The sequence below is a fragment of the Oryctolagus cuniculus genome, chromosome 2 (assembly GCF_051225735.1).
Source record: "Oryctolagus cuniculus isolate XC-2025 breed Fujian yellow rabbit chromosome 2, ASM5122573v1, whole genome shotgun sequence".
NCBI classification, from domain to species: Eukaryota; Metazoa; Chordata; class Mammalia; order Lagomorpha; family Leporidae; genus Oryctolagus; species Oryctolagus cuniculus.
This window is the reverse complement of record NC_142868.1, coordinates 9,220,239-9,233,602: the sequence shown is the minus strand read 5'-3', so window position 1 is coordinate 9,233,602 and position 13,364 is coordinate 9,220,239. Positions and strand designations below refer to the sequence as shown.

Here is a 13,364-nt window from a genome sequence, read left to right as displayed (position 1 = left end):
TCACCACAGCCAGGCACCAGATAAGAAGAACTGCCATAATGAACAAGAACCTGCTGAAATTCTTCAGACCAGCCAATCACCCTAAGCCTGCTTCCCCCGCTGAGGAAGCCACAATAAAGTTTGTCCATGTTTTTCTTCTACCCTCTTTGGCTCCTGACCAACCTGGTACTTCCCAGTGTGACCCCTTCTCTTGAGGATTGTGACTAACAAATGATCTTTTGAATAGCACTCATCTCCTGGGTTTTCAGCTACCCATAACTGAATAATAATAAAACTTGTGTTTTAGAACATTTCTCTTTTTTTTTAAAAGATTTTATTGATTTATTTGAGAGGTAGAGTTACAGACAAACAGAGGGAGAGACAGAGAGAGATCTTCCATCTGCTGGTTCACTCCCCAGATGGCCACAAAGGCTGGAACTGGGCAGATCTGAAGCCAGGAGCTAAGAGATTCCTCTGGATCTCCTACATAGGTGCAGGGGCCCAAGCAGTCTCCTCTCTGGATCAGAAAAGAAGCAGCTGAGACACAAACCAGCACCCATATGGGACACAGGCACCACAGTCAGAGGTGTAGCCACAGCACTGCCTCAAGAACGTTATTTTTCTAGGGCAGATATTTGCCACAACAACTAAATACCAAGTGGGATATTAGAATGTCTGGCTTAAGTCCAAGCCCCTCTACTTCTGATCCAACTTCTGGCTAATGCATACTTTGGAAGGCAATGAATAATTGCTGAAATAGTTGGATCCCTCCTACTCATATGTGAGACCCAGATTGAGTTTGGGGCTCCTGGGTTTGGCTCCGCAGTTGATGATTTTGCAAGGTGGAGTGAACCAGTGTATACAAGTTCTGCCTTTCAAATAAAATAAAAAAAAATTAATTAAAAAAAACTACCTGTTGAGATAACTCAGGTAGTCATGGTGGGCTTTGAATTTTAGTAGCTTGATAAACATCAGAAAAGATTCAATACTGACTGGTAAGGTTAGAAGGGATTTTGAGGGTGATGAAAGATGTTAGACTGAGTCACAGTGGTTGATTTCAAATTCTTACCTTAAAAATCTCCAGAGAAGCAGATTCTTCGGTAAATGTACACAATGTGTTTTCATCTCATTCACTCATTTTATGGATATAAAAAGTACTGGCTCTGAGCTAGAGCAGTGAACAAATCAGATACCATTCATTTCTGCCCTCATGAGGCTTAATCTGATGGATGAAAGATGTTGAACATATGTAAGGCTACAGCAGTGACATACATTGAATGCACCAAGTAAATGTTGTCCGTGATGGTTAGAAACCTCCTTTAAACACACCTCGAGAGGAAACAGAAAAGGAAATAATTATTCAAGGTTATTTTATACTGTCTATTTTCCTATTTATCATATGCTTTCTTATTATGTAGGTGGTGATGCCTGTATTAGTCGGGGCTCTTCAAAGAAACAGAACCAACAGGATATGTGTGGATATATTCCTGAGGCCATCTATAAAGGAGATTGACTCATATTGATTGAGAGGCCAAGAAGTGCAATGATGGGCCATTTATAAGCTGAAGAACCAGGAAAGCTGGTGGTGTCATTCAGTTCTGGGGATGGGGATAGGGAGGATGGGGGTGCTCTGATGATAAAAGCCCAAGAACAAAGGTCCACAGTGATGTAGGACAGGAGAAGACAGGTGTCCCAGCTCAAGAAGACAGAAAATCCCCCCCACCCACTATTTCCTTCTATTTAGGACCCCAAAGAATTGGGTGACGTCCACTGATATTGGACATGATCTTCTTTACTTACTCTATTGATTCAATAGCCAGGATCTTACAGAAACACCCTCCAGACACAATAGGAATCACATTTCACCAGCCTTCTGGGCATCTCTTGCCTAATCCAGTTGACACATAAAATTTATACTTGGAATCACAATGCCAATCTTAATAATATCCTAATCACCTAAGTAAAAATAACCCATGTATAATCTAAACAATTCCTCAAACATTTACAGTGCCTTATAGTTTATAGCTCATTCTCATATATTAACAACTATGCTTGAGAAATACTACTTTACAAAGTGATTTCATTTGGCTCTCCCCTCAACTCTGGGTGTTCAGCTATAAACAATCTCAGGGCTGGTTAGAGTCCAGACTCTGAGTGCCTCCAATTTCAAATACAGAACAACTGGGGTTTGGTATAATTGTGTTGTTACACTTGTTAATTACTACATAATAAATCACTAGGTCCTAGCTTGGACACTTTTGAAAAAAAGAAAGATGAGGCCTATGGCCATATGAAGTCCCTTTTCTACCTCATATGCTATGGTCTCGGGAAAGTCATACATCACACTTCACCTGCCAGAAATTAACTCCATAGAATTTGGGCAGCATCATGAAAAACAGGGTGTCTCCAACTATGATGAGTGGAGAAAGAACTTGAGTTAATCCAGATGCATGAGCTTTTCTTTGAATGTCTCTGCAGCTCTTGTTTCAATGTTGTGTCAGAGTCTCAAAAAATGAGAGATGCTCACTGTCAACACTAAGTTTCTTCACACGTGAAAATAAGGAAACTTGTGATGAAAAGAGACTCTTGTAAAGTCAGTGAGAGTGGCAGCCTGAAGGGAATGTATTCCCTGACCCGAAACAACTAGCACCTCTATTGCTTTGTAGGTATCCTATACTCTGTTCAGCATAGAAGCAGCACAGAATCACAGCACCAATATGAAAGTAAGAAGCCCTTGACTTTATCAACCAAAGACCCCAGATCACCCAGCCGCTGACCTGCCATCTCTGAGGTTAATGCTGACTGCTTCAACCTTGAGTCACATAAGTGCCTGTCCAGCAGCCATCCTTATTCACAGGGGATTCATTCCAACCCACCCAGGTAATGCTTCAAACTGTACATAGTACCAACCTCTGTGCACACTGTATTTTTCCCATACATACATACTTAGGATAGAGTTTCATTAACAGGGGCCGGCACTGTGGCACAGTGGGTTAACACGATGGCCTGAAGTGCCAGCATCCCATATGGACGCCTGTTTGAGACCCGGCTGCCCCACTTTCGATCCGACTCTCTGCTATGGTCTGGGAAAGCAGTAGAGGATGGCCCAAGTCCTTGGGCCCCTGCACCCATGTGGGAGACCTGGAGGAAGCTCCTGGCTCCTGGCTTTGGAATGGCACAGCTCCAGCCATTGCAGCCAACTTGGGAGTGAACCATCGTATGGAAGACCTCTCTCTCCCTCTGCCTCTCCCTCTCTCTCTGTGTAAATCTGACTTTCAAATAAATAAATAAATCTTTAAAAAAGTTTCATTGACAAATTGGTCAGAGTAAGAGATTAACCCAATAACTAATAAGAAAATAGACCAATTCCAACAATATACTATAATAAAGGTTATGTGGATGTTTTCTCTGTTTCAAAATTTTATACTTTGTCGTTTTCATTTATAGGAAGCACTTTATACCTTCTTTTTACCATATTGTCAGCATCACTACTCTTGTATTTTGAGCCATTATTTAAAAATATGATTAAATGAATATGAACATGGCAATACCATACTAGTCAATGTGAAAACCAAGAAAGCTCCTAAGTGACTAAGAGGTGGGTAGCATATCCAGTGTGGATAAACCAAAAAAGGAATTATTCACATCAAAATGGTAAGGAGCAAAAGATTCCATCACACTATTCAGAGTGTTGTACAATGTAAAACTTATAAATCTTTGTTTCTAGCAATTTCTGTTTAATATTTTTGCACTGTAGTTGACTGTGAATAACTGAAACTATGGGAAACTAAAACCATGGGAAAGAGAAGCCCTGGTTAAGGGGGATTTATTGTCCATCTAAAAGGAGGCCTGAGGAAACTCTTGATGTCACTCACAACACAAAGAACAAGAGACTGGAGGAACTTGGTAACTGATGCATTTTTACACAGGCGAACTTCATGCACATCAAGCTCATAAGCTGTTTGCAAAAAAAATCTGCTGATATTGAACCACTTAAGCAATCCTTGACGGCACCATGCTTCATTGAAAAATAAAATATGGTACACCCTCGTGGGCACACTGTGCTGACTTCACAAAATTGCTGCAGCTAGAAGCCCAGGGAGCCTTTCAGTTCAGTGATGAGTGAATCTCTTGAGGTTTAGAGTTCAAGTTCAGTTCGGGTAATAGCTTAGCTGCTTTTATGCTTCCTGAAGCTTAATAGAGTCTGGGGGAGGAAGTAGGGAGTTGAAAAAGGGGAATTGCTTTGAGCAGCGTGTTGCAAATGCACAGATCAGAAAATAAAGGGATGGATGGATGAGGAGGCACCATCTCAGTCCACAGATGGCGTGTGAGGAGTGCCAGGGGACCAGCCCTTGGCAGCAGCAAGTGAAAATAAAAAGGAAAAGGTGTCTGCTCCCTTGCTTCTTATGCTAAGGCCTTGAGTCAAATTACAAGGAAACAGCTCATGTAGATATTTCCCTTCGTTCCACCTAATATGCAGCTACAAATGTGCTCCCATCATTTCTGCCTGTGAAGTGCTTTACCCATTTCCCCAGCGCTGACCTACAGTTCTGCATCATTCACCCACTCGGCAAATATATTTTCAGACCCCATCAGGCGCTGCACACTGTTCTAGACACTGGATCTATCAAACTGTCTAGATTCAAATCCTGGTATCCCTTTATTTCCAACTGACTGTGAGGAGGATTTTTATAAGCACCCTGTATCTCAAGTCCTCATCAATAAAATGTAGTTAAGAAGTGTGGCTGTTTCATAGGGTTGGGGGCATGACTATGGTTTGGAGGTGGTTTGTCCCCAAAAGATCATAAGTTGGAAGCTTGCTCAGCAGTATTGTTATGAGAAGGTGGTGTGACCATTAGGAGGAAGTGACAGGTAACAACAGGAGGAATGGGGCATCATTGGGGATACAGCATTCAGAAGGAATTAATGCAGATTTGTGAGATCCTGGTTAGTTTTCATGAGTGGGTCTTTATAAAATGTCTGCAGCGAACTAGGACAGGAGAAGATAGGCATCCCAGGTCAAGAAGACAGCAAATCCCCCTTCAGACACCTTTTTGTTCTACTTAGAGCCACAGAGAATTGGGTGATATCCACTGACATTGGACATGATCTTCTTTACTTAGTCTATTGCTTCAACAACCAGTCTCTCCAGAAACCCCCACTCTGGCCTCACCCCAGAATCTCTGGCTTCCTGTCTAAGCCATATGACTGATCTCTCCCTCTTGCACATGCCTCTGCCATGATGCTAGGTGATGTGATGTGATGTAACCCTAGAGGTCCTTACAAAAGCCCATGTAAGGTTGATGGTCTTCTGGTCTCCAAAACTGTGAACTGCATAATTCTCTTTTCTTTTTAAGGTACGCAGCCTCAGACATTTCCTTATGGTATTGGAAATGCATGGATAATCATGTAATGGGATTAAGTGAACGGATGTATGTGAAGTGCTAAGAATAGTGCCTGACACATAATCAGCGCTACATTAGTGGGGAAAGCAAGCATTCTTCAATAACCATCAAGTAAATTATTATATAAACTGTGATCCGTATTGTGAAAGAAAGGTATGTGAGTATACAAAGGCACCCACCAGGGAGATATGAGGGAGAATCAAAGAAAGCTACTAAAAAGCGATGGCATTAAAAGTGAGAACAGTTGAGTAAGAGTTTACTGAGTGGAAAGGGAAAATATTAAGAGGGAATTACAAGGTGTTCCACAATGATCTACCTTCCACTAGACCAACACTTGAAAGACCATTGTAAAAGGTCAGGTCATAAATAATCTAGGCTTTGGAGGCCACACAATCGCTGCTGCAGCTTCTCAACTCTGCCATTGAGATGTGGAACTGACCACTGGCTGACAGATGACCAGTCTTGGCACTAGACCACAAGTTCTCTCTGACCATAGGGCTGTCCTTATTTCCTTTGTATACATAGTGCTGACATGGAGAATACTTTCAATCAATTCTTATTAAAAGATTACAAGAGTAAACAAACAATATGATTATCCTCAATTCAGGAGGTGGATTCTATTCTGTACATCCTGAAGGATCAAGATACACTACAATTCCAAATTCACCCACTAAAGCAGGTTTCCCTGGTAAATCCAACTTGCAGTACTCACTGTGACAAATTTTATGATACTGTAGTCTTTCTTTATAGCATGCCACCCATCTCAATGAAGTATCCCAGCATTATCTTATTTCACATGAATCTCAATCACTTCATTCCAGGGTTGAGAGTGTTTTTTTTAAAGGGGGGGGGCAACACTGTGGTGCAGTAGGTTAATCCTCTGCCTGCAGCACTGGCATCCCATATAGATGCCAGTTCGAGTCTTGATTGCTCCCCTTCCAATCCAGCTCTCTGCCATGGCCTGGGAATGATGTAGAAGATGGTCCAACCTGCATGGGAGACCTGGAAGAAGCTCCTGGCTCCTGGCTTTGGATGGGCACAGCTTCAGCCATTGCAGTCATTTGGGGAGTGAACCAGCAGAACGAAAACCTTTCTCTCTGTCTCTCCCTCTCACGCCTGTGACTCTACCTCTCAAATAAATTAATAACATCTTTTTTTAAAAAAAGGGGTGTGTATGTATTTCTGCTCTTTTGAGGTAAGAAAAAGCAAATCTAAAAAGAATCCTCCTTTCTAGTCTTTCCTCTTGATCTCAATCCACTGCAGTTTCTGGCTGAGGTGATCAGCTTTCATCCTAAGACTTCATGCTTTCTCTTCTATAGTTTTGCATTGTTGCTACAAAGCAGCTTCTCACTATGGTTCTATTCCTCAGTGACTCCCAAGCTTGCACCCAGGGCCATTTGACTAATGAAATGTGTAGAGAAGTGATGTGTGTCACTTCCAGACAAGGAGCTGCAGACATGCTGTGCCTTCTCCACTCTCTTTGTCTCCATCTGCCAGGTAAACACAGTGCTCTGAAGTCAACAGAAGGGTGGAGCCACAAGACCCAATCACTATGTAAAAAGCTATTATTGATCAGGAACAATCATCTATTAGTCAAGACTCATCAGACAATCAGAAACAATAGGAGATAGATGATAGATACAGACAATTAGCTAGATAGATGACATAGACATAATGACAAAGTATACAGATATTATACAGATAATGCACATATTCATTTAAATTCCAGGATTAGCCCACACGACTATGAAAGCTGAGACGTGTCATGGCATGTCTTCTACATGCTGGCGACCTAGAACACCTGGAGGTACTGTTTGCAGGCTTCAGAACCAGATTTAGATTTCAGTCCCTGTAAGAAGCTCTGAGAACCACAAGGAAGAAGACTGCTTTACTATCCCTCCATCCAAATTTTTGTTTTACTTGGTCCCTTAACAGATTGGATGAAGCCCACTCAGACTGGAGAACATGTATCTTCTTTACTCAATCTAAAAATTCAAGTGCTAATTGCTGCTGGAAACATTCTCACAGATATAACCCAGAAATCAAGTTTCATAGCTATATGGGCTTCCTGTGGCCCAGTCAATTAACACACAAAATTAGCTGAATTTATCTGTGAATCAGAAATAAACTTTGTGTTCAACTATTACAATTCTGGTTCATTTTTGTAGCAGCCAGTGTTGTTTTAATTAATTAATACACATTTTACTGAAGTTTGAGATCAAGGTTAAAATGCAAGACAGATCATAAACTCTCTAGGATTAAAGTCTGGGCCTTTTTTATTTTTAAATATTTTATTTATTTATTTTAAAGGTAGAATTGCAGAGAGAGAAAGAGAGAGAGAGATCTTCCATCTTCTGGTTCACTCCCCAAATGGCCCTGGCTGGGGCTGGGCCAGGTGAATGTGGGGAGTCAAGAGCCTCTTCCAGGTCTTGCATATGGGTGCAGAGGCCCAAGAACTTGAGCCATCCTCCATTGCTTTCCCGGGTGCAGTAGCAGGGAGCTGGATTGGAAGTGGAACACCCAGGAATCGAACCTATGCCCATACGGGATATCAGCATTACAGACAGCAGCTTAACATGCTACTCCATAGCGTCAGCCCCAAGTCTGTACCTTTTAACTCTGTAAGGACCCCTTATCTGATGGCCTGGAGCCAGGTGGTACTCAGCATACGCTTGCAGATGGAGAAATCACTAAATTGAATGCACAGAGATATTCAACAATCTAGAAACTACCTCAGAACTTCTCAGAAGCTGCCAGCTCAAACATCACACAAAAGTTTTAGGACAAATTAATAAAGAAGCCCTGAATCACACAGTAGCACAAAATAACCAGCATTCCCTCCTAATGAAGATGATGCCATTACTAATATTATTAAAAATCACAACAAACCGCAGCAGTTAGCAAGGGCCTAACATATGGTGCACACTGTGGTGCGTTCATGTACTGCAAATGCATCGTGAGGTTTGTGTTTGAGGCTGGTACTGGCTTGTGAGGACTGCTGTAACAACACATCTCAGACCACATGAACACAACAGAAACAGACTCCGCACAGCTGTGGAGGCTAGAAGGCCAAGGTGACAGCTTGGTTTCTTCCGAGCTTGCTCTCTCCTTGGCTTACTGATAGCCATCTTCTCACGGTGTTCCTCTGTACATATCTATGTCCTAATTCCCTCTCCTAAGAACACCAGAGGCGCTGGTGCACCCACTCTGATGACTCAACCTAATCACTTCTTTTTTTGTTAACAGATAGAGTTAGACAGTGAGAGAGAGAGACAGAGAGAAAGGTCTTTCTTCCATTGATTCACCCCCCAAATGGCCGCTATGGCCGGCACTGCAGTGATCTGAAGCCAGGAGCCAGGGCTTCCTCCTGGTCTTCCATGTGGGTGCAGGGGCCTAAGCACTTGGGCCATCCTCCACTGCACTCCCGGGCCACAGCAGAGAGCTGGCCTGGAAGAGGAGCAACCGGGAGTAGAATCCAGCGCACATATGGGATACCAGTGCCTCAGGCGGAGGATTAGCCAAGTGAGCCATGGCGCCAGCCCCCTAATCACTTCTTTATTTATTTATTTATTTTAAATTACAAAAGGAAATTTATTTCAAAAGCATAAGGGAACATTTACATTTGAACAAAGTGACAAACAGGTGCCTTGCAAAAGAAAAAAGAAACCCATGGCATGAAATTTCCATTCAAATTTTGGAAGCAAAAATAACCTAAGTTTTACACTATTGCCTTAGGAAGGGAAAGGGGACCCACAAAGTGGTAGGGAAGAAATGCAGTCAACATAATATTCAACTGGAGAAAGTAAAATCACTTCTGCTCAGCTTTGAGTTTACAAATATGCTTTAAAAAAAAGGGAAAATTACATGTTCAAATTTATATAGTTGTAGTCCCAATAGTTTCTGTACTTGAAATGGCTTTAGGCCACTTGCTGCTCTATTTCTGAGGTCCAGACAAGCTGGTCACATTTTTCAAATGACAGTTCCTTGTTCCTATGTTCAGATTCCTAGGGAGCTTAGGTTCAGCTTAGAATCATTTGGAATGTTTAGAGATTATTGCCACCACTCCATAGCCAAGCTGACCAACTTCTTTTGCCCACTTGTATCATTCTAGTCTTTGAGAAATATTTTCCCCATAAACATGTATAGTAATTCTAACAAAGGGGCTTTGCTTTTCCCCCAGTGTAGAAATAATGGTAGTGAAGACACCTGCAGTGGAATCACAAACTAATTCCTCAAAAAATACATCAAACTCCTAGAAGTGTCATTCAGGCAATCTGACCTGAATAGCAAACTTGGGGAGGGAAGATTAACTGGAACAAAAACATACGAAACATTCAAATGCAGAGCAAAGGATCTATGCTATCAAAAATGCCCATGACATTAAACACTCCACAAACCTCCCATCGGTTGTTTTAACCTAAAGATTCCATTGGCTAACTTATACAATAATTTTGATTAATAACCTGAGAAGTTAAAATCTTGAAAGTGGCAAAAGCAAACTTACTTACTGGTACTATGATATCAAGTCACTTTTCTTGGGTAGCCCTGGTTATTAAATCTCCAAACTCTAAATTACACTACTATCTTATCCTGTGGAAACTTATATGTACATCAGATTCAATATTTTGGCTGTATTTCGCCAACAAGGATCTCAACATTTGTCTTTGAAAATGCAACCTTTGTTTATTTGTAGTTTTAAATAACAATAATCATGTAAGTGCAACTGACTCACTACTGGGAGTGAAAACCTAGATAACAAGTCAATAGTGGATTCAGCCTCAAAAGGATAATCACTGTGTCAAAGACTACCCGTTCCTGGATTTTAAAAAAATGATTTAGGTTGTATAGTCAAGTTTCACAGCATGCATATATATATACACACATACACACATATGTATATGCTTGTGCATGTATATTATACATACACATTTCTATTCAAATAGTAAGACTCCATATTCAAAAGTTTGTATCACAATATATGCAGAAGAGTTAAGTAAGCAATGCAAAGCAACTTATTTCCTCCCAAAAAATGTAAAGTCATTTCCACATTTTAAGAAAGCTGGTAAGTATTCCACTTTTATGACAGTAGGTAGGAATGCTGCACCACTGGCTAGGCAGCTTATTAAAAATAATGAAAATAAAATTTTAATATTGATGATTACTTTTCTCCATATATTGCCCAAAAACTACTAGGGGAGAGGAAAATCATCAAAACTGATGATCTTTACAAGATATCAGAACTAGACTGAATTTCAATACAATTTAGAGTTGAACAGCTCTCAATAACAAATTATCAAGATGTTTAAAAGTAAAAGATTCACAATATGAAGTTTGAATAATGATGATATTGCAAAAACAATTCAAGATTGCGGACAAGGCATCCAAAAATATCGCTGTGGTTTTACCTTGGACACAACCATGGTCTATTACAAAAGTAGATCATACATACAAAGGTATAAAGAACATTGTTTTTAGCTGAAGGCAGCAGTCCTTTTAAAGGGACATCCCCGGCAATCCAATAAGTAGTAGAATTTAAGTATATTATGCTCATGACAAGGTTGAAGAATGTGATGTCTTTTTCAGTAGAGTCTTCCCCGACTACGATTTTCCTCGTGCTCCCCAACCTCGGCTCCTCTACTTCCCCTGAAGGCTCCTCTCATAATTAAAATTGCTCAAATTGCTGCTGTATTTCCCACTGGGAGGATTATAGATCTGTCTGGCATCCCTTTTTGGTCCTGCTGAAGACTTCTTGGGTGGTGAACCTGAAGTTGTATCTTCACTGGCTCTCTTCTGCCCAATCTCAACCTTCTGTACAGGTTTCCATGATAATGTTACTGTACTCTTATAGGAAGGTGGAATATGGAAAAGATCCTTGATTAAAACATTGATATTGTTTGTTATTTTTAATGCCACGACTTTAATCTTATTCTCTTCTGTTTTCAAGGCATCGCCCGTTTTTCCCTCGAGAGCCAAGCGGAGTTGTCTGATATAAACTTGCAGGCCTCGTGCAAAGTAGTGCAGCCTGATTTTGAAATCTTTGAGCTTTTCTGCATTCAGTTTGGCTGTTAGGAAATCTGGAAGTTTTCTGCCCAACTGATGAAAACTGTACAATAAGCCCTCGACATAACTAAACTGCAGCTCGGGCTCTTTATTACCAGCATTCTCCCCGTTTTCAGCTTCTTCTGGAGGGAGAGGCATGTACTCCAATAACTTATCAAATAGCTTCCTTAAATTTGTTTCTAGCTTCTCCATGTTACCACAAAATGAACTCATCTCCGCCAACAATTTCAATACCTCCAATTGTATATCAAGACCTTCCACCGGAGTAGTTAGGGTGCTGAGGTTAGGGAGAACTTGCTCACAGAAGTAAGTCACAAACCTTGTAGAATGAACATTTTTAGAGAAGAGGGGTACTGCCTGTCGAGTGCACTGTAAGAGTCTGTCCACGCAGTCTGGATCCGAGGGATTGAAGGTCTGTTCTAGATCAGCCTGCTCGTCAACCAACTCTACAAGTTGCTGTCTTCCACTCACTGTCTGTAGGCTCTTTAACCCAGATAATATCTTCATGAACAGAACAAATTCTTCACCAGTCACATCTTCTAAGACCTTTTTGGATTCAGTTAGTGTAAGCTCCTCCACTTCCTTTGTTAAGACTTCATCTGGTAAAGTCTTAAGTTTTGTAGAAAGGAATTTAATTGCTCTTTCTCTAACAATGTCCTCTCCTTGAAGTATTTGGCTGAATAAGCCCCCTGAAGTCCCTTTTGCATCCATCTTAAATATACTTAATAGGGCATTATTCACTAAGTTAAATTCTGCAGAGTCATCTGTCTGCAAAAGTTGGGTTAGTATGTCCGCCACCCGGGGAAGATTTTCTCCAGTAGCAAACTGAGGCAGCTCTTTAATTGCTTGTCATCGAATAGATACATCTTCATCTTCACAGAAGTCTAACTGTGCATTGATAGCAGAATCAGCCCGTTCTGGAAAATGCTTAAAGAACTTTGGGATAAACTGAGCTGCTAATCATTTTTCCTTAGTACCACCTTTCACACCGTCCAGTATCACTTGATAGGCATCTTAATATTGGCCCACTTGCTCCGTGGCATCAGCTAGAATGCCATAGTTGCGGTAAAGCTCCTCCACCGTGGGCATGGTGAGCGACAAGCCCAGGGCCCGCTCCTGCTCTGGTCGTCGTCGCCAGCGCCACCACCGCATTGGAACTTCTCCAAGCCCACCAGCCGCACTATTATGCCGCCAGCTGCCGCCAGTGCCGCCGCCAGTGCCACTTTAGAGCTCTGTATCATGTACAGTCACACCCTGAGATACAGATTAGTTTTCCACATGGGAATTTTTGGAGGATTCAATTCAGTCCATAGCAGACGGGCATCAAGGAAAGAATGGGGGTTATGGTCAGAGTGTTTGTCACAGTAAAGCATTAATCCCAGGTTGCTGATTAAAAACCCTGATCTTTAGCCCGACAGTACATTGCTTCAGTCAGTATGTGTTCCTTAGGGCCACTTCCATCTCGGCATCTTAGCACTTGGTGCCATTGCTAATAACTCCCACAGCTTCTCCACTGGTAGGCTCCGTTAAACCTCCCCAGCAGAGCCTCCTTTTGGGCTAATCTCCCAGAGGGCTTTTCAATTGAAGGTGGTAGGTGGTACACCTTTTTTGCTTATTCCCCTCATTAAAAAAGAGATATTAAGGTCCTCCTGAAACCAGTCAGTGCCTTTAGATGTCCCAGAACAATCACTCTTAGACTCTTGCAGCGTTTAAATAATCTACACACACACAAAAAAAATCATAGGGCTATGTTTTTGGTTTTTTCAATTTTTCAGCATTATGTATCTGCTGCCCTCCTCACTTTCCTACTCCTATGTCCTGGAGAGGGACTAAATCTGATTCTCTTTGTCCTTAATCTCCAGATGAGCTGATACTACCCTAGTTATCCTTGTCAGTTTTCACTTTCTTCTCTATCACTGT

The 13,364-nt window shown here is 41.5% G+C and overlaps 1 pseudogene across 1 annotated transcript; it reads right to left on the bottom strand.

Moving 5' to 3' along the window:
* Positions 1 to 10,948: 10,948 nt before the first annotated feature.
* LOC100344637 (apoptosis inhibitor 5 pseudogene) lies at positions 10,949 to 12,548 on the bottom strand (annotated as a pseudogene). The gene has a single exon (XR_016229761.1). The product of XR_016229761.1 is annotated as an apoptosis inhibitor 5 pseudogene (transcript).
* Between the last annotated feature and the right edge of the window lie 816 nt (positions 12,549 to 13,364).